Raw genomic sequence first — 21,259 nt, forward strand, 5'->3', positions numbered from 1 at the left:
AGCGCTGACACATAGACCAGCACTGAGTTTTACCCACTGTAATTGCACATGTTGCTGTCAGATAGAAGAGGCTCCTGTGTCCGCCCTCCTCCTCTGTCTCCATAGGCTAATAAAAGCGTATCCGTTAGGTTAACGTGTAAGGGTAGGAATAATTCTTTCTTGTTTTGCTCAGGAAGGAAGCCTCAGATGGTTGTTACGTCTTATTCCTGGCTGTCTCAAAGCCATGCACAGGAGTGACACAGGGGTGACTAATCAACGCAGACCTGCCAGACTGGTCTTTGGCACTGGGATCAGTGGGAAAACAGAAGGGAGGCTCAGGATTCTTCTCTTGGGTGGAAGCAACAGTATTTTTACAATGCCTTGAGTCAAAATTCTCTGGTATCATAAACTAATTTAGAAGTTTCTTAGGGTCTGGGTGCTGAAAGCCGGCCTGAGGTCCCAGGTACCAGAGGCCCTCTGACACGCTTCGTTGAGTCTTTTTCCTTTGCCCATATAGTTTTATTCATTTATTTCTATTATAGTATACATATTACATCATTTATATCATATTCATTTATATTACTCATTCATTAATCATCCACCATGGCTTTACTTATTTATTCATTCATTTAATAAATATTTACTGGGTTGCCCGCTTTGTGCGAGTTGATGAGGCACAGTTCACTGACTACACTCACCCAATTGCTGACGTCTGCTCTGACATCCCTGAAGAGAATTCCTTCTGGACAAGATAATCCTTCAAAGGGCATCATGCAAATAGCAGCATAGTAGATTTGCAATTTTAAAATGACTACTCAGTCATTTTAAGAAAACTTAAAAACTTTTCTTCTGAGTGCAGTTTTCCCCTGCCTTTGGGTATTCAAAAAATACCAACATGGTGATGAGAGATACTGTCTGTTTTTCCCCAGTAAATGAGACCTTTGTCATAATAGTCTGACTACACACCCTTTATTGTTTTGAATATAACACAAGGTTCAATTATAAAGGAATGTGACCGGTTTTCTTTTCTTTTTTTTTTTTTTAAAGATTTTATTTATTTATTTATTTATTAGAGAGAAAGAAAGAAAGCACAAGCAGGCAGAGGCAAAGAGAGAAGCAGGCTCCCCACTGAGCAAGGAGCCTGATGCAGGACTCGATCCCACGACCCAGGGATCATGACCTGAGCAAAAGGCAGCAGCTTAACCAACTGAGCCACCCAGGCGCCCCTGTGACTGGTTTTCTTACGCTACTTACAAGTCGATGGTAATCCAAAACCAGGAGCTTCTAATTTTTTTCGTATGCACGTGAGCGTGTGCATGAGTGTGTGTGTGTGTGTGTGTTAGACCAATGCCAGTGTTATAAATGAACAGCTTCTTCAAGAGATTCTTTAGAATAGAAAAATAATTCCTGCCACAAATTCTGATAGTTTGTTGATAATCAATTTCAAAGCATCAGATACAAGCATCAGTACAGTCCAAAGTGTGATGTTTGCTATATAATTGGACCTAAGGTTCAGAAACCAGTATTCAAGTAAGAATAGAAGAGAAAAAATTAAATTGCCTGTTTCTGGAAAGTGTCAGTTGTTAGTGGTTGTACATATGTGCTTTGGGGTTGCTCAGGATCGGTATTAACTGACAGCTTCCCTTGCACACTATTGGAAGTAGTTAAGTGTCAAGGAAGCTAGCCGTCTGGAAATTGTGATTTTGAAGTTGAGTTCAAAGTGACAGCTGTTTCCAGAGGACAAGAGCAAAGCCCTTCAATGCCCACAGTCAACAATCTTGATAAAAGTAGTCATTTTGTTTGTTCCCTCTCCTTTAAAAACACTTAGCCAAGCCTCAGTGTCAGAAAAAAATGGATACTTAAACTTATGGCCATATACAAAAATATTCCATCTATAAAATTACATGTTTTATAACTACCAAGTTAAATCACCTCTGGTAGTGAATTTTGGGAAACAGAAGGGGGCGTGGGGCAGACATCAGCTCTGACTTCTATAACTAAGGGAAAATTATAAGTTTTATCTAAATTCAGAAAGGTTGGGAATGAGCTGTCAAGCCATGGGTGATGTACTCTGCCAAGGAAAATATTTCACTTAGTGAAACAGTTGAAAAGTGGAATTGTTTTCCAACTGACTGAAAAAAAGATGATTTGAATGGACAGCTCTCATAGAATATTTGAATAGGACGGAGCTTGGCGATCACCCTTTCATCTTACAGTTGAGACAACTGTGAGGGAGAAAGCTTGAGGCTTAGTTAAGGGTTGATGGTAAACTTGGAGGCAAAGCCAGAACCACTCCTCAGTTTCTTTCTACTAATAATGTTGTCTTTTTAAATTCGAACTTTATTATTATTATTGTTGTTGTTGTTACTGTAGTTTACAACTCAGTAGGTATTTATTTATTTATATATATTTTTAAAGATTTTACTTATTTATTTGACAGACAGAGATCACAAGCAGGCAGAGAGGCAGGCAGAGAGAGGGGGAAGCAGGCTCCCCGCTGAGCAGAGAGCCTGATGTGGGGCTCCATCCCAGGACCCCAGGATCATGACCCGAGCCGAAGTCAGAGGCTTTAACCCACTGAGCCACCCAGGCGCCCCCTCAGTAGTATTTAAAAGCAGGTATAAAGCATAAGAATTTCGAATGTTGACTTCAAGTCGACACAGTTACTTTTCTCTGTAGAAAAACACTTCCTTTAAAAAAGAGACCAGTATCTTCCCATGAATGTGAAAGGCAGAAGGGTCTTTCGTGGGGCAAATCTCACATATTCAAAGCCAAGACTGGAAAAGTTCTGGTCCTGTGCAGTGGTTTCCCAGAACACTGATGAAAGGAACAGTCGAAGATGTATAGGGGGAGTTTATTGCACCCTGCCTTCACACAATGGCCAAGAGGGCTGTAAGGAAGAGCTCCATTTGTTTCTGATTTATAGTCCAGCTCCTCCAACAAGCTGGCAGATACAGCTCAGAATCAATGTTCTGCGAGGCTGAGATCAAATGCTAAGTCACAGATCTCCTCTGCAAAGGATTCTGGCAGGAACAGGGCTCGGGCATTGACCCTGTAGAGTACTGGGGTTTTTACCAGGTGCATTGCTCTACCCAGAGCGACCTTTCTAGACAGAAGCCAGCATTCAGCATCTCAGCATCTCAGAACAAGTAAGGGAGCAAACAGTAGAAACTGTGGCTTCCACCTCTGCCCTGGCCTGAGCCTGGGGATTCAAGAGGGCCCTTGGGTCCATTAACAGCAGACTCAGGAAAACTAAATGAGAGAAAATGAGCACTGCCAAAGCCACAGCCTCCCTCTCCCAGTTCCCTGTTGTATCAGCTGGTGTAACTAGTCGCCATATTTTCAGATTGCACCAGTTAGCAAGATGTGGGCTTTGCAGAAATGAAACCTCATCTATTCTTTCCAGCAGAGAAGATCTAGAGACCACAGGCAAGAGAGGCATGTTATCTTGTGAGAGTTATTTTTAAGGATTTTGAATGACCTAGCAATGATGTACAAAGTCATGTATTTTTTAAAGATTTTTTTAAAAAAAGATTATTTATTTGAGAGCAATAGAGAGAGAGGGAGAGCATGAGCAGGAGGGAGAAACAGAGGGAGAGAGAGAAGCAGACTCTCCAGTGAGTAGGGAGCCTGATGCAGAACTCAGTTCTAGGACCCCAAGATCATGACCCAAGCCAACGGCAGCAGATGCTTAAGCAACTGAGCCACCCAGACACCCCATGACTTATATTATTTATCTTGGAGTGAGAGAGCAAGTGAGAGAAGCAGGGGAAAGGGAGAGAATATCAAACACATTCCCTGTTAAGCACAGAGCCCCATTCAGGGCTCCATGTCAGGACCCTGTGATCATAATGCAAGGTGAAACCAAGAGTCAGGTGCTTAACCAACTGCAGTACCCACTTGCCCCCAAAGTCACATATTTTTAATGAGGACCTCATAGAGTGATGGAGAGGAAGTAACTACAACAAATGAGAGAATTTCATCAGGACTCTGAGGTTACATTAGGCTCTAATTTTCTATGAAGTTGCATTTCATGTTGAGACACTGTTATGATTTTGAGGTGGAATAAGTTACCAATATTCATTCAAATTTGTTATTATTCTTACTTATCAAAATATTAATAAAGTGAGGAGTTACTTACCAGACAACATCAATTAATCTGATAGAGAACAGTGGCCAAGGCCTTGTTGGGTGCCCATCGTGGGCACCATATTCTAGTGTTCATTTATAACAGGGCCAAACAAATTTAAAACATTGTCTCTGCCTTCCAGCAGCTAATAAATTTAGAAACAGATAAAACATGTGAAAGTAGAGTACAGGTGAGGCAGAATTTGAGTAAGTGCTGATCTGACGCCACAGAACATAAAGGCTTAAGTACGTCTTCGAGGACAAGAGGGAGGATACGAGTTGAACTTTGAAAGGCAAACAGGAAGGGAAGAAGCAAGAGTATTTGGAGAAGAAACGAGGAAGTCACTCAGCTGAAGGCCTGTATCTCCTTCTTACATGTTGAGGTTCTTTGGAAGAGAAAAACCACCATTTCTTTGTTCTTCTTTGCTAATATTCACTCTCCCCAATTTCTCTGTTCTCTTTTGCTCTTAAATTACCTGGGTTTGCATGTCTTCCTTACTTATTTCCCTTACTGCTTTTGCTGAGACCACTAATGCCTTTCATCCTGTTAAATCTGAAGGTCAAGTCTTGTCTTTCTAGACAGATCAGCATCTTCAGTGATGGTAGCTCCCACCCCACTTCCACTGGCAAACTTCCCTCACATGCCTGACATACCTGGCTTCCGGGCTGCCCTTTCTCCTACTTTCCCTCTGGAGTCACTGATAATTTACTCCTGGTCTCCCTTCAAAGCCCCGGATCGTTCAACATTGGACTGCCTCAGGGCTAGGTCCTTGGTCCTCTCCTCCATCTGCACCAGCTCCCTTGGTTGTCTCCTCTGGCCTCCTGATTCTCAATACCACATAAACAGAGATAACTTCCAAATGTGTGTTCTGAGCCCAGACACCTCATTCAAACTCTGTAGTCATGTATCTAACTACTCTTTGACATTTGTATGTGAATGTTCAACATATGTCCAAAACTGAACTCCTCATCTGTGGCCATTAAAATGTGCCCTACGGGGGTGCCTGGGTGGCTCAGTGGGTTAAGCCTCTGCCTTCAGCTCCGGTCATGATCTCAGGGTCCTGGGATCGAGCCCCGCATCAGGCTCTCTGTTCAGCAGGCAGCCTACTTCTCCCTCTCTCTCTGCCTGCCTCTCTGCATACTTGTGACCTCTTTCTTTCTGTCAAATAAATAAATAAAATCTTAAAAAAAAAATGTGCCCTATGCTCACCCTTTTAGTTGAGGTCGATGGCTACCACTGTCTTCCTGTTTGCTTAGTCTAAAACCCTGAAGTCATTTCTTTTTTCTTTTTTTTTTCTTTTTTTTTTTTTGAGAGAAAGAGAAAGAAAATGTGCACAAGCACATGGGTGTGGGGTATTGGGGTTGGGGAGGCAGGGGAGGGGGTAGGAAGGGCAAAGGGAGACAGAAAGAGAGAATCTTAAGCAGTCTCCATGCTCAGCTAGTGCCCAACGAGGGCATGACCCCTGAGATCATGACCTGAGCCGAAGTCAAGAGTCAGACGTTAAAGAGGCTCAGCCACCCAAGTGTTTTTTGACTCTTTCTTTCTATGACCACGTACATCTGGAAATATTTTTAAAAATTCTAGCACCTGCCCGCATCTTGGCACTTCCACTTGTACCGCTCTGGTTCATGCCATGTATCTCGGTTCATTCCAATGACCTTCAAATAAATCCACACTCCTACTTTTTTCCATTAGAAATCTATTCTCACTGACAGCTGAGGGAAAAAAATTTAAAAAAAATTTTTTTAAAGAAATCTATTCCCAAAACAGAAGCCGAAGTGGTCTTCTAAAATGAAAGGCCGTATCACTCATCTGCTAAAAAGCTCTTATGGGTTCCCAGTCTCACTTGAAGTAAAAGCCAAAATCCCTACAACAACCGCCAGGACCTTCATGGTCAGGGATCCTGTCACCTCTCCCCTTGTTCCCTAGAATTGTCCTGCTCACTCGCTCTCATCCAGCCACAGTGATCTCCCCTCTTTTTTGGAACACATCAGATAGGCTTGTACCTCACTGCCTTTTTGCTGTTCCCTGCACCTGGAAGCTGCCCCCCCGATACCTCACCTCCTTCAAGTACCTGCTCAAGGGTCCTTCATCTCAGCAAAGCCCCCCAACTCCTCCGTTTTATATCGGAAACTACTTGTCCAGTCCCAGTTTATATCGTTCCTCATCTGTGCCCCTGAGAAAATATAAGCTCCATAAGACCAGTGATCCTCGTCTGTTTTATTTAATGAGAAAGACCACAAAGCATATGCCCAGCATGTGTACACCGAAGGAAGGAGCAGAGACTGGCCACGGCCAACTTAAGAGAAGGAGGGTATTATTGGATGTGTCTGGAATGGTTCAAAAAAGCTCAAGAAAAATGATGAACTTTGCTTTGATAAAGACTGGAATCCATCTCCTCAGGTCCCCACATCAGGCTAAATTATGATCTCCATTTGGATCAAGGTCCAAATTGCCAAAGAGAGTCCTGATTGGCTCACATTGGTCATCTGCCTGACCCTTGGCCAGGGAAAGCTGGGCAACTTGAGGGACCATTCTATCCAAACTGGCTCCCCCCGAGAAAGAACAATTCCTCTCTTTAAAATCAGTGAGCTGTTATTTCTTAAAGGGAGAGTGGATAATCAGCAAACACAATAGACAGCCTGTTCAGTAGTCATTCAGCCAGCACTGACTGGGGGCTACTCACAGTGGGGCGCATGGGAGGGACAGACACATAAGCCAATATATGCAGTAAAATAGGCTATCCTCTACAGCGAAAGAGAAAAGCGACCCACTGCTTCCCTCTGCAGTGAGGGAGAAGAGAGGCGCGTGGACCTTTATAGAGGCTGCGTTGAGATGTGTCATTCGAGAGAAACTGAGCATTTCAGCCTTCAGTCCCGTCACCTATGGTTGCTAAAGCCATGCCAGCTTTGAGCCTCTTTCCTGGCAGTTTGAGGTACTTCTCATGTTCTCTGCTTGGGATGGAGGAATAGATTTAAGGAATCAGATCAACTCCAATAGCCAGAAATGAACAAGACCCCAGGAACTTGTGACTCATCTCACTTCCTCCGCAAATGAAGTGACCCGAGCAAAGCTTTACAGTGAAGTATGAACAGGGTGTCCTTGGGGAGAAGTGAGGGACCAGACCTTTGGCAAAGCAGGTGCTCGCTCAGCAACCTTAGGAAAGAGGCAGGAGGCCAGCAGAGCAGAATGGCTGAATGCACTGGCAGGCAGGACTGGAAGCCGCCTGCTTGGGAGAATTTCTTCACCTCCCTAAGACTTCCTAAGATTCGTCTTTGGAAGAGGAGAAAATGTACCAGAGCCATAAGGCTTCATTCAGAAGATCAAATGAGGGCATGAGCTCCCGTGCGTAGTACAACCAGCACAGCGCCCCATCCCAAATAAGCAGCCGCCATGTTTGCATTTTCAGTGAACGTTTGCTGAACACCTATGTGTCCAGCCTCTGCTCTAGGCGCAGCAATGGCCAACACAGAAAATAGTGCTTCTTTCCTGGGACTTACCCCGTGGTGAGAAAAGTAGATAGTAAATGCATCATGGGTTTTATAACCTGCAGATGGTGATAGTGTGGTGAAGAAAAATAAAGGCAAGGCAGATGGAAGGTAAAGGGGCAGAGCGGAGATGGACACTACGTTACTATAAAGGGTGGGCAAGCAAGGCTTCCCTGATAATGACATTTGAACAGAGACCCAAAAGGGATGTTAATATACAGATGTATATGTAAGTATATGAAAGTAGGTGAGTAGGTGCAGGGATTTATTTAAATGCTCGTATTTTCATGTATATGCTTACACATTCAAGTATTTGCATTATAGATTACAGTTAGAAATCAGGGAATAATGAGTTCTGACATCATCCTGAAGAAACTAAATCTTCAGGGTGATTTTTATTACTGAGAAAATTCAAATACTCAAAAATTCAGATGCTGCAGACACCACATTCATGCCCACTAATTTAAAGCTACCTGTAATTGTGCAAATTTCAGTGTTTGTGTCTTAGAAATTAGCCTATTATGATCATGTTTGTCTATTTTTTTGTTCAAAATCCTGGAAATATAGCATGAGGCTAGGATTCTTTTGAACTGGGAGGCTTTTTAAGCACCATTAAAATGGAATTTAGGATTTAAGGACATTACATAGAGCTACTGTAACGTTCTTGAGCTTGATTTCCCCACTATATTTGTTCCTTAAATAAAAGCTTTTTTCAGGGAGCAATCATCAAAGGAATTCTGAAGCTTTTCTATCTTGACTACACCTACGTGTTTGCTATTTTTGGCAAGCTCCCTCCTCGTCAAAAACATGCTTAGATTTTAGATTTTTCTTGCTTCTAGTGAAGTTCATGAGATTTGTCATTTTATCTTCAAAGTTGTTTTTTTCTCCCTCAGGTCATTATCAAGAGAGCGAGAAAGAGAGAGGGAGAAAGAAAGAGAAAGGAGAAGATGATTATTAAGGATCATTCACAGCCAGTGCTTCAGCCTGCACTGCTCTATTTCCCAAGTGCTCTGATAGGAGATTATTAAGGCGGTATTTCAGGAGTGTTTCAGAATTCAAATTGAACATATGTCAAGTGTTTCCTTGTGTGACAGTTGGCAACCATTCCCACCAGTACTGTTCTAGGGTTTTATTGGGTTATAAAATCTTGTGACTCCAAAGCTCTGTATATATATATTTTTTCCTGTATTCAGGTTTGTTATTTTTTCCTGTGATTGGCACTTTTTAAAGAAAGCCATTTGGCAGGGGACAAGGGTTAACTGAAAGGGACAGGCAGGACGGCAGCTCCTCTTTTTCTCCGTCCCTCTTGTATAGCAGGCGAGCATAAGGAAAATGTAATGGGCTATTCATTATTTGAAAAGAAATGCACAGTCACACAGAGAAGCAAATTTTTATGAACCTTTGGGCTGGAAGACACTTATTGCCTCAAATTCTGATTATATTGATTAAGAACCCAAACCCAGATAGGTGGAATGGCTTTTTAAAGTTAATTTAGTGGTAGAAGCTGCGTCAGAATCCAAGTTTTGTCGTTATCAACCCAGTGGTGTTTCAGCCATAACATTCTATTATCTAAAGTCGAGAGGAAAATGTATGGTGTAAATCAGCTTTTCCAAGACATACTCCCATTTCTGTTTTCTTTAATGGGGCACCGAATTTCCCATGCAATCAATATCATTTTCCCAAAGCTTCCTCCGCAACTACCCTATGGCAGTTAGCAATTTGAGTGAGAATTCAGTGTGAATTCGTATGAACTCTGAATAAATGTAATCCAAGAAACATTTACTGTACATCAAGAGAATGTTGGGCCCCATGCTAAGTCCTGGAGATACAAAGAGAAATAAGATGGAAAAGGCAGAGTTTGAAGTCAGAGAGCCTTGGCTTAAATCCTGGTTCAACCACTCAGCAGCTATGTGGCCTTGGAAAAATAAGTTAACCTCTCTGAGCTTCACCTCACTTGGCCTACTTCTGAGGACAAAATGAAACATGCCACTTTGTAAAATGCCTAGTCTGCTCCACCCACAGTAGACCCTCGAACGTGAGATATCCCCCTCTTTAACTCACAGATCAAGCAACATAGGAAGAGACCAAACTGTGAACAGATGACAGTGATAGAATTTGGTAAACCTGCCAGGAGTGACTGCGGAAGCGTATAGGACTTCCCTGGGTTACCCTAAAAGGTGTCTCGGGGAGCAGGAGAGGTATTTGAATAGGGAAACCATTTGCCCAGCAGACAGGGATAAGGAAGAAAATTCCAAACCAAGGGAACTGCCCAAACAGATCACAAGCCTGAATGTGTAGGGCATAGAATGACACTGTTCGATAGAAATAAATGAAGCTAAGTTTTCTTTTCTTTAAATTTAATTTTATTTTTTCAGTGTTCCAAAATTCCATGTTTATGTACCACACCCAGTGCTCCATGCAACACATGCCCTCCTTAATACCTGGGTATTAAGAAGCTAAATTTTCTAGTAGCCACACTTCTTAAAAAAGGATTTATTATTTACTTATTTGAGAGAGAGAGAGAGCGCACGTGTGGGAGAAGGGCAGAGAGAGAGAGAGAAGCAGACTCTGCCATGAGCATGGAGCCCAACACAGGGCTCAATTTCATGACCCCAAGATCATGTCCTGAGCCGAAATCAAGAGTCAGCCGCTTAACCGATGCTGTAGCAGTCAAGTTTTTTAAAGGAGAAAAATGGAAATGAATTTTGAGCCTCTATTTTACTTAGATATACATCTGAAGTGGTATGTATCAGCTTGTCCTCCATATAAAAAATTAATGCGCTATTTTACATACTTTTCCTCATACTGAGCATTTGAAATGCGGAGTTTATTTTCACTCACAGCACACCTGAATTCATACCAGACACACCTGAAGTACACAATAGCCTCATGTGGCTGGTGGCTCCCCTAGTGGACAACATAGATACAGAGCAGCAGTGTGTGGGTGGGAAGGAGCTGGGGGTTAGAGAGGAAGGCAGGGACTGGGTGTCAGGGGGCCTTGCGGGCCTTATGGAAATGAACTTGACATTTTTAAGTAGGTGAGTTATATAATCACATCTGTAACTTGCAAAGATCACTCTGGGAGAGAGGGAGCTTGAAGGAAGGACCAGCCCTTAGGAGGTTGTCACGAATAATCTAAGTAGACTATTCCTTCTCAGACTTCAATGTGCACATGTCTAATCTGAGGATCTTATTGAAATAGATTCTAATTTTAGGTCTTCGTTGGGGCCCGAGAGTCTGCATTTCTAACAGGTTCCCGCAGGTCTTTCTCATGCTGCTGGTTCACGAATTGCTCTTTGCGTAGCAAGGATCTAGAATAAAAAACTACAAAATAATGTAAAGGATTATTTTGCCTATCAAGAAGGAAGGACCTTTAGTTAATAATGAAAATGCAAACAAATGACACAATTCTTTACTGTCCAGAACTAACTACTTAGTGCTGAGCCCTTTTTGAAGTCATCCCTTCTCTGGGAACTCACTGCTGTCAATTAAGGATGTGAATGACAACCATTATCTTGCATTTCAATTTTGTTAACCTTTCCAGGAAGCTCATTAATTCATGTTAAAAGGATAAAGACATTTTGAGCACAAACTGCCTGTGATTTAATGGTCCCAGGGAAGAACATTTCGATTCCAGCAAATAAGTTGGAAACCACAGGACTGTAAGAAAAGTGCCCACATAAAGGTTGGATGTATGATAAATAGGTCCTAGTGTTTGACGCAGATAATGTGTTATCAGTGATGAGGCAGCAGAAGTCGGGGAAAGGAAATGACGACAAAACCGGCAAATTTTTCATTGTGTCCTTATACATTAAGTAATTTGGGAGAGATAAGTTGACCAATATGGAAAGTAACGTCATGGTTTTTCAAGTTTATTTTATTTTATATACTTTATACCTCCACTTTTTAGAGGGTGAAAGTAAATTAGCCCATTGTGCTGACTTTTTTCTCTTTCTTTCCTTTTCTTTTCATTTCATTCTTTTCTTCTTTTCTTTTTTTGGTAATAGAGAATTTTCTTCATGGAAAATTCCTGATAGAAATTTTGTCTTCCCTTAATCGGAATTTATATTTTAGGACAATGAATCTTCGAGTTCATGGAGAAACACAAGTTACTATTTTTGGAATTCCTTAAAGGTTCCCAAATGATTCTTGGCCATTTGGTGAAGTTAAGTAAATAAAGAATTAATGTGTTAAATTAGAATTCTAACATATACATCTACGTTCCTTGGGAATGCAAAGAGTTAAGCTGCATAACTTACTTAAACTTTTCCAAGACCAACAAAACTGATTTGTTTTCTTAATCAAGAAATTGAAAGAAGTCAGAAGGAAGTGGGGGGAAACCAGTATTTGGTAGATATTTATATTGGGAAGACTTAATTGCTGTTATTTCTAAATATATGCATTTTCTTCTGTAATATTTTGAGTGCCCTCTGACTTAAGTAAGAATGTGTGTGCTTTTTGGTTTAGAGTTGTTAGATGTAAAACCCTATTCATGTCCAAACAATTAGGGCAAGAAAGCATTTTCCTTCTGCCAGTGTGTTCTACTCGGAAGATAGCTTGATGCCCAGGACTGTTACATTGCTATCTCATGAGATCTAGTGGCTGTGCCTCTCCCCTGCCCTTGCCTGAGGGCTGGCACAGTGACCTCATAGCTGTGCTGGATACAGCAAAATGGGTCCTTAAGATGCCTCTGCAGAATGAACCATGGCGTCTGGATGCCTTGATTTCCAGGCACATGGGACTCAGTCAATAACTAATTTTCTTCCAATCTTTGATTTCTAGATTCCCAACATACCCACTAGGCATTGGTGTCCAGAGTTTCCACAAACATTGGTGTCCAGAGTCTCCACTAAAGTGGAGAAGTACAGTGAGAGGAATAGTCTAGGGTAAATGAAGGTAGAATCATAAAAAATCATAATAATAAATCATAAATCATAATCATAATCATAAATCATGATCATAAAAAAGAGAATGCTAATAGCTTATGGCAAAGGAACAGTGGGACACTTCGAAGGCTAGAGTCCATGGGCAAGTTTGAAGCAGAAACAAGAGACACCTAATATCTATCTTTGCCCTATGTGTTCCAGACCCTGGGCTGATCCTCTGCAAAATTCTCAGGTACTCTGCACACCAGCACCAAAGGGCAGTTATTGTCATTTCCACTTTATAGAAGAGAATAATGAGCCTCAGAAATACTAACTAAGTTACTCAAGGACACAAAAGTTTCAGTGGAAGAGCCTAACTTCTTGAGGGTTTTCAGAAAGAGTAGACCTCCTGCTTTCTAAGTAGGGGAATGGTGACTTGTCCTGCATACTTTGGATAGTCACCTAAGAGGTCAATGTATTGCAAAAGAAGTTGTCTTCATTGCTGGCTAATTTCTATTGTCTCGTAAATTTTGATGGACAAGTTGCATCTGTACCCTGGCCCAGTGTTAGAACAAATTCTCATAATTTCAAAAGGTCAACAGTGTACAGCTCTTTCCTAAAGCAGTATGGTAGTAAATGGGCTCCCTGTTTTTTCAGTCTGGTTGGTTGATCATTCCAAAAAGAATTCTGCCAGTTCTGCTTAAAAGAATATTCAGATTCTTTCCACTTTAAAACCATTATCCTTTCTTTCCTTTGTGATGATCTCCAGGTGGCAACTTAGAGCATTTCATTGATTTAAGATTATGTCAACTTGCAAAAGGGCTGAGTGACACCTTCTAAATGCCATACTCTGCCATAGCCACTTTGGGGAAAAGCAAAATCCATTTTTAAAATCTGATCTTTCTTGGGAACATGTTTGGTACATGTGATTCACTTCAGTTTTGCTCCAGGCATCTGCATAAAAGTTTTACAAAAGGATCTCCACCAGTGTGAAAGTTCATCATGAGGCGTGGAAAGAATGCTTTACAAATGCCGCAGTGTGAAGAAAGGTGAAGCCAGGCATCAAGCTGGGTCACCCTAGAGATAGCTCATGGAAAGAGTTCATCTTCGTGGCTTTTTATTTAATAGAATACCACCCAAATCAAAATGCATATGTAAATGAGACATTCTTACCTTTTGAAGTTAGAACAAGTTATTAGGTCTTCAAAATATTAGATATTTTTCCCACAATTTCTTTTCTGGATGAAAAAAAGGCTATGTTGTCTTCTTGCTATAATAAGAAAAGCATCTCTTCATACACTCTACATATCTCTAATAACAACATTTGGGCAGATTTCCCAAGAAATAAAAAAACTAACTATATTGTTTGGAGGAGTGAATACAAAGGCCATGAAGAAGGTACCTTCAGAGGCACGTGGGTGGCTCAGTCGATTAAGCGTTCAACTCTTGATTTCAGCTCAGGTCAAGATCTCAGGGTCCTGGGATTGAGCTGCACATCAGCCTCCCTGCTTGGTGGGAAGTCGGCTTCTCCCTCTCCCTCCCCCACTGCTTGTGTTCCACTTCTCCCTGTGTCTCTCTCTGTCAAATAAATAAAATCTGGAAAAAAAGGGGGGGGTAAAAAAAAGTCTTAAAAAAAGTAATAGAGGGTGCCTGGGTGGCTCAGTGGGTTAAGCCGCTGCCTTCGGCTCAGGTCATGATCTCAGGGTCCTGGGATCGAGGCCCACATCGGGCTCTCTGCTCAGCAGGGAGCCTGCTTCCCTCTCTCTCTCTCTCTGCCTGCCTCTCCATCTACTTGTGATTTCTCTCTGTCAAATAAATAAATAAAATCTTTAAAAAAAAAAAAGTAATAGAAGACACCTACATCTTGCAACTCAGATTCATTGCTAGAAACGGACATGTCACAAATTTCTGATGTGTCGGTAATCTTGGTGGTTCTGGCCAAGCTTTATGTCCATGTGGTTAGACATTTTGATCATCTGGTGTTGATAATGTTTTCATCATGAGATAACTTAAGTTTAATATGACCTTGAAAATAAAGGAAAGGGGCTTTTAATAGAATTTTTCATGGAAAAACTGTTATTCAAGTGGTCATTTATACTGAAAGACACAGAAGAGCTTTAGGTCAAGATGATGCTGTTAATAACAGCAGTAATAACTCGGAACTCATTATGTCCTAGGGCTAGTGTATGTTATTCTATGTTACAGTTCACTAAAATATTTTCACATACCTTATTTACTTTAGTCTTTCCATCAACATTATTTGCGAGTTTTTAAATCTTATTCCCATTTGATTGATGAAGATACTGATACCAAAATAAAAAACAGACACAACAGTAGACCCCAGGCCTTCTGACCTCCAATCCCATAGGATTACTCCATTGAGAAGGAACAAATAGTCGTATAAGCAAGAAGCAGTGACAAAGAAAAATTGTAAACTCCTTAGACCTTACCATCTCTATGCTAGATGTTTACCCTTCTTCTTGGTTAGAATGAGTGTTGGGATATAAATCCCTAGAGTTAATTTTTTTTTTAAATCCAGAGATTGGCATTCCATATGTGCAGAAGAAAACATCTCAAAGACTGGGCATCTCACCAAAAAACTACAGCCCAAGAACAATGGTAAGCAAACCACACATGCAAGAGACACACTTGATCCTTTGGCATTTTGTGCCTTTTACATACTTTTTCTAACCTCCAGTTCAATAAATTGATTTTATGTCTCCTTGTATGCCATTGTCCTTTCTCTTAAAGTCAGAGTGATTCCCTAATTTTAATATGTGCAGTTCATAACATAGAAAGTCATAACAACGAAAGAGAGGTGTGTGATCTAGAAAATTTTGAGTTAAAGAAGTTTAAAAGTCAATTTGAATTAGCTCATTTTTTCAGGGCCCCTTTTCAATTTCTAAATGGTAAGCTGTGTAATAAATCTTTGAATGCTGTATTTTTTAAAATAAGGTGAAGTTATCAGGAAGATAATACACAGTAATCATGGACTGGGGTTTGTTAGGGCACATTTTTTGTATTTTTTTTTTTTTTTTGTATTCAGCATACTCAGATTTTGTATTCAGTGTATTCAAGCTTAAGGCAAATGTGATGTGTGCCTTAAGTTAATATTGTATTGGTAAAGTGATTTGGAGAAAGATTTTGACCTTGTTGATATATTTTAACAACAGTCAAGAGGGGAGGCACTAAAAAGACTGGAAGGATGGGTACAAATGAATCATGGGCAAACAATCTAATTTGGCAGTAAAATTCAATTGCGCAGGTCAAGTCAATGAGAGGGACAAGGGGGTCACAGGACTGAGGGTCCGTCCGGTCAGTGCTGTGAACACCACATGCCCCCCTTGAACCTGACGTTGGCAGACTTCCACTGCTCAACCAGGTATGACTTGAGCATCTCATTTTCGTAAAGAAGGTAGGCAGAGGAGAACAAGTTCAGAAAGGGGCCACAAAAATAATTCTGAGGGTTCAGTTGTAAGAATAAAAATTAAAAAGAACAGAATATCCTCACGGCTTGGCTGACAGCTCTGCTAGGGCCTGGATGGCAGAAGGGGGAGGAATTAATTGCAAAGAAGGAGCTAAGAAGTCTGTAGAAGTTTGGGAAGGAAGCATTTAGCAGAACCCTGGAACTTTAAAGCTGTAAGGATCACAGAGATCATCTAGAGATTTGGTTGGAATTAATGAGGCTAAATTAAGCTGGGGAGATGAGATAAAAAGCAAGAAAAACCTTCTGCAAACGAGAACTACTTATTAATGCTTTAACTCTTGCTCAGTTCTTCCTTCATATCACAGGACCCTAGAATATGATATTCCCTTGGAACATTTAAGCCAATACCTTTACTAATATGAATGGAGGATTAAACCACCAAGAAGTTACTTAATAAGTTGTTGTCAGATCCAGTCTTTTGATATCCAGTTAGCATTACTTATACCCCACTGATAGCCACATCTGATTCAGATTTATGGAGTTGCATAGAGAGCTGTAATTTCTAGGTGCTGGTGTTATCATTTAACCTCACACAACCCTTTAAATTTATATACCCCTTGAACCATAGGAAATGGAGCTATATATTATATAATTAAACTTACATAGCCAGTTAATGCCAAAGATGATGAGTAATACTAACTTCTACCTATGCTCTTCTATTTCTAGCCTAACTTATTTATTGAAGAAAAAATAAGTATTATTTACTCTTTATTAGTTTGTAGTCCTCATTAGCAATTTATGATAGTGTAAAAGAAAAAAGAAAAGAAGCCTTAGGAACAAAAAGCTACATGCAAAATTAATCATTTTTATGTTCTGGCAAATGGACTATATAACTAGGCAAAAGAGAAGTTGAACAAGAAGCTAATTTTAAAAAGAAAAGATGTATCTACAAGTATCAAAAGAAGAGCAGTTTTAGAGATGACTGGCCTGATCCAAGTGATCCTAAGAAATCTGGAAAACACTGACTACTGACTTCATTAAATCTAAAATGCTATCAATCATAGGATATACCATTATTTTATCTGCCACGAAAAAAGAGAAAACCAATTAAACTGTGACACACTGCTGTCTTATGTCATCAGTTATAAGATGCATCTTGCTTTCTGAAATGTTTAAGTGTTTCTTAAAATGCACATAGTAGAATCAATGAAATACTCTTATCTTAAGCTTAAACCCATAGCAATTGATTAGGTCTCTAAACTCAACATTGACTGTCTTCCCCGGGAAAGCCCTTGACACCCAAGATCCTTATCGCTATCATTTTATTCTGAGAGGGGAAATTTTAAAGTGACTGTGAGTTTGGGGGTTTATTCTCCCTTTTTAAGAGAAAATTGGTTTTTAATTCATTCTCTGTTCTTAGGTGAGAGAGTGGCAAAATAAAAACCTTATGTGAAGATCACTTATCTGTGTGGCTTTTCACGGAGGAGGAGACACATTCCATTAGACAGTGAAGATGAGCGTGCATGTTAAAATATCAGGCTGCCCTTTCAAAGCTTGTGCATTCACTTGTGAACTGCTACTGAGCTGCACTGTCTTATCTGTGCTCTGCGGAAGTGTGCTGCTCTTTGGTCTCATTATCTTTTTTTTTAATTTTTTAATTTTTTTATGAACATATAATGTATTATTAGCCCCAGGGGTACAGGTCTGTGAATCACCAGGTTTACACACTTCACAGCACTCACCATAGCACATACCCTCCCCAGTGTCCATAACCCCACCCCCCTCTCCCTACTCCCCTTCCCCCCGCAACTCTCAGTTTGTTTTGTGAGATTAAGAGTCACTTATGGTTTGTCTCCCTCCCGATCCCATCTTGTTTCATTTATTCTTTTCCTACCCCCAAACCCCCCACGTTGCCTCTCCACTTCTTCATATCAGGGAGATCATATGATAGTTGTCTTTGTCCTATTGACTTATTTCGCTAAGCACAATACCCTCTAGTTCCATCCACGTCGTCGCAAATGGCAAGAGTGCAGGGATCTGCGGAATTTGGAGAATGGTCTCATTATCTTATCACTTCTCTGTGTGTCCTCTTTCGGGAAAGTCTTTGTGTCAGTTCTGCTGCGCTTAGTGACCCACAGAAGTCTGGTACCTTTGAGCCAAGCAAGGAAACTAATCAGGACCTAAGGACCAGGAGCAGCTGGGAGCAATTTAGACCTGAGATTGGCCTGTTCTAGGTCTCCGCTTCCACCCTCGCACCTGACCAGCCCACCACCCTTCAGGGGGAAGTGGGGAAAGAGGAGGCTGACTAGAGTGCATGGGGAGTTTACACTTGAGCTTCAAGTCTAAAATGAGTTTCAATAAATAGGAAAAAGAAGCACATTACTGTCTGTCCATACTAAAACATGCTAGGAGCATTGGGAGTGCCACCATACTCTTTTCTAAATTTCTCTAAGCTGTGCTCTAATTCAGAGTTTCCCAGTTTAGACACTACTGACCTTTGGGGACAGATAATGATTTGTTGGGAGGGATGGGAGCCGCGCTGGGTAATGTAGGATGTTTACCTGCATCACTGGGTTTCAGATGCAGGTAGCACTGCCCCCCACCAATTGCAACAACCAAAAATCTCTCCATCGCCAATGTCCTCCAGAAGGCAAAATTACCTCCCCACCTCTCTCCACATGAGAACCTCTGCTCTAACGTCTTCAGAAAGAATAACTGCAGGGAATGGAGTAAAACTCCAAATAATAACAAATGAGCAATTGCTCCTCCACAGAGGGTAAAAAGAATTCCTTATTCTAGAATTGGCCAAAGTCAAGCAGAGAGGGGGAAAAAATGATTACCATCACTTGCAGAATATTGCTTGGAACTGCCTTGTTGTCTCTTCGCCTTCTTTTGGAATAATGTCCATTGAATTATATGCCAGTTGAATTATGTGATGATTCTCATATTTAGCTCAGAGAAAACAACTCTGCATTTTATTCAGTGACCTCTAAGAAGCGCTTTGAAGTCTGACTTACGTTTATATATCTTTCAAAATTCTTTTGTCTCATCAGTTTTCCCAAGTTCTTCCTGTATGTTCTGTCTTGCTTGGAATGACTCAGGCGCCGACAGCCTAGGAAATGAGAAAACATAGTGCATGAGTTTAAATACCTGAAAGGAGAGAATTCACTGAAATCAGATTTATTTGAAAGATGATGATTGGTTCCATTATACAATGATCTTTGCTGTATGAAATCATTTCTTATAGAAATTTTAATGAATATTATTTTATTAAGTATTATTTTTTGTCACTTAGGAGTAGACATCAATTGACCACACTAGTATGAAAATACACATTCTAAAAAAATGAATAATCATTAACCCATAGAAATTTATTCAGAAACTTTATTGTAATTTACATGGTTTTTGCTACAGACTTGCTCAGTAACAGCAATGACTACCTCCTGTGCTGTTTGGAATCTCACCTCTCTTATCCTCAGCATATGTGTTGCAAAAGAATTTTCTTTTTTGGTTACATGTGGGTTGTTTGGGATTGGGCTTTTAACATTTTTTGGTAACGTCTGGGGCAAAAATTTATCAAACTCTCTTATTAGTTAAGTCAGAAAACTTCAGAAGAAATGACTCATCTGTACTCTTGAAAATATCACACTTGGAAACCATCAATTAACACAGTATGGAATTTACTTAACAATGCTTTTTGAGGTGTCAAACTCTTCAACTCCTTTGTAAAATAAATCTCTTCTTAAGTGATCTGGTTTACTTGAGGTCAAAGGGCCACAAGGACTTCACTTTTCTAGAAGCATGAGGTGTGTATATATGTGTGTAACCAATTCTGGCCCACATTCTCTCAGCCTCAAATAGTCCTCTTTAGCCTCAACAGCCTCTACATGGTCACCTCCCTTCATGCCTCATTCCCTGCTCTGGTCCGCCATGACATGCTCAGAAGGACACTAATGGCAGATCGTCAACTTGAATGGCCTCCTGTTTGCTTCCTTACATTGTAGTAGTGTTTGCTGTCATGGAACTTCTGTCCATTGGCTTTATAAGGCTGCTTTCTTCTCCTCTTCCTACTCCCCAGATGCCAGTGTGGTAGTTTCCTCTTCCTCCTCCCTAATCATATCTATCTCTGTGTTGTAGACTTGATCCAGTTCTCCTTCTCTACTGTGTCTTAGAAATCCTACCCAGCCTCAGGGCTAGTGTATACCTCCCAAATATATAGATTTGGAGTTCGCACTCTGGGTTTAAAATCTAACTGGGCCTCAGTTTCCAATAGCTGTACCAGTAGGTCCACCACGCTGTCATGTGCGTAGGGTCCCATTCTAGACTCATGGCATCACCATTGCCTTTGCCATCACCACACTTGAATCTAGAAAAAAGCTTTCATGTCCCCCTTTTTTTTTCCTCATGCCACACATTGTATCAGTGGCAAAGCAGGTAAGAGGGATTGTTATGACGTCTCTGCTGTCCCCTCCCTCATTTTTCAGTCTCACATCCTGGTTCAGGTCCTTGTGCCCTCTCTTGCAGCACCTGTCCTATTTTCTCCTTCTGATCTGTTCTACAAACTGCTACTAGAGCTTCTCTCTTTATAAAGAATGATTCCTCCAAAGAATGGAACAGTTTCCCAAGTTCAGAAACTTGTAGTGGTCCCTCTGATGATGCAATGCCTTCTACTTTCTGACCTCAACCTACTTATAGCTGCGATGTCCCACATGCCAGTTAACCCAGACAACTCCCTGTCCCCTGAATATGGTCCACTTGCTTGTCTCTGTGCTCTCATCCTGATCCCCAGGTGTCCTCTCAGAACCCACACATCAGCGGCGCCTGAGAATTTGCTAGAAAAGCAGATTTCGGCCAACCTCAGATCTGCTGACTGAGAAACTCTGAAGAGAAGTCCCAGCAATCTGTGTTTTAATAAGCCCTTCAGGTGATTCTGATGTGTGCTAGCATTTGCAAACTCGAAATGCTTTTTCCTGTCCTTTCTGCTAAAATTTGCTCACATTTTTTTGAAAAATTGCTTATTGATTGAATTGATATGAGGTGTGTCTATGAGGTTGTCTCTGATTTCCTGCTCTGCTCCTACATTGGCCTCTGTCTTTATCATGCCATTTGCAAGATTCTTCCTTATTTCCCACTTATATGCACCTGTTGGGTCACCCCTGGTAGATGTTATGCTCAAGGATAAGGAGGGTGTGTGTGTGTGTATGTGTGTTTGACTTTGTTTTATCCCCTGTCTTGGTATTTTGTCATTTGCTCTACATTGTTAAGAAATAGAATTGAAAGCAATAAATAAAAGTTTCCTAATTTGTGAGTGATGTCATTCATCAGAATCTGGAAGGTTATCAGAAGCAATAAAATAGCACTTAAAATTTGG

The 21,259-nt window shown here is 40.8% G+C and overlaps 1 protein-coding gene across 5 annotated transcripts in view; it reads left to right on the forward strand.

The window, feature by feature from the left end:
• The window catches only part of PHACTR1 (phosphatase and actin regulator 1), a 553,820-nt gene that overhangs the window by 79,174 nt on the left and 453,387 nt on the right, over window positions 1–21,259 (forward strand). The window lies entirely within an intron of this gene.

This window comes from Mustela erminea, chromosome 4 (assembly GCF_009829155.1).
Source record: "Mustela erminea isolate mMusErm1 chromosome 4, mMusErm1.Pri, whole genome shotgun sequence".
Taxonomy (NCBI): Eukaryota; Metazoa; Chordata; class Mammalia; order Carnivora; family Mustelidae; genus Mustela; species Mustela erminea.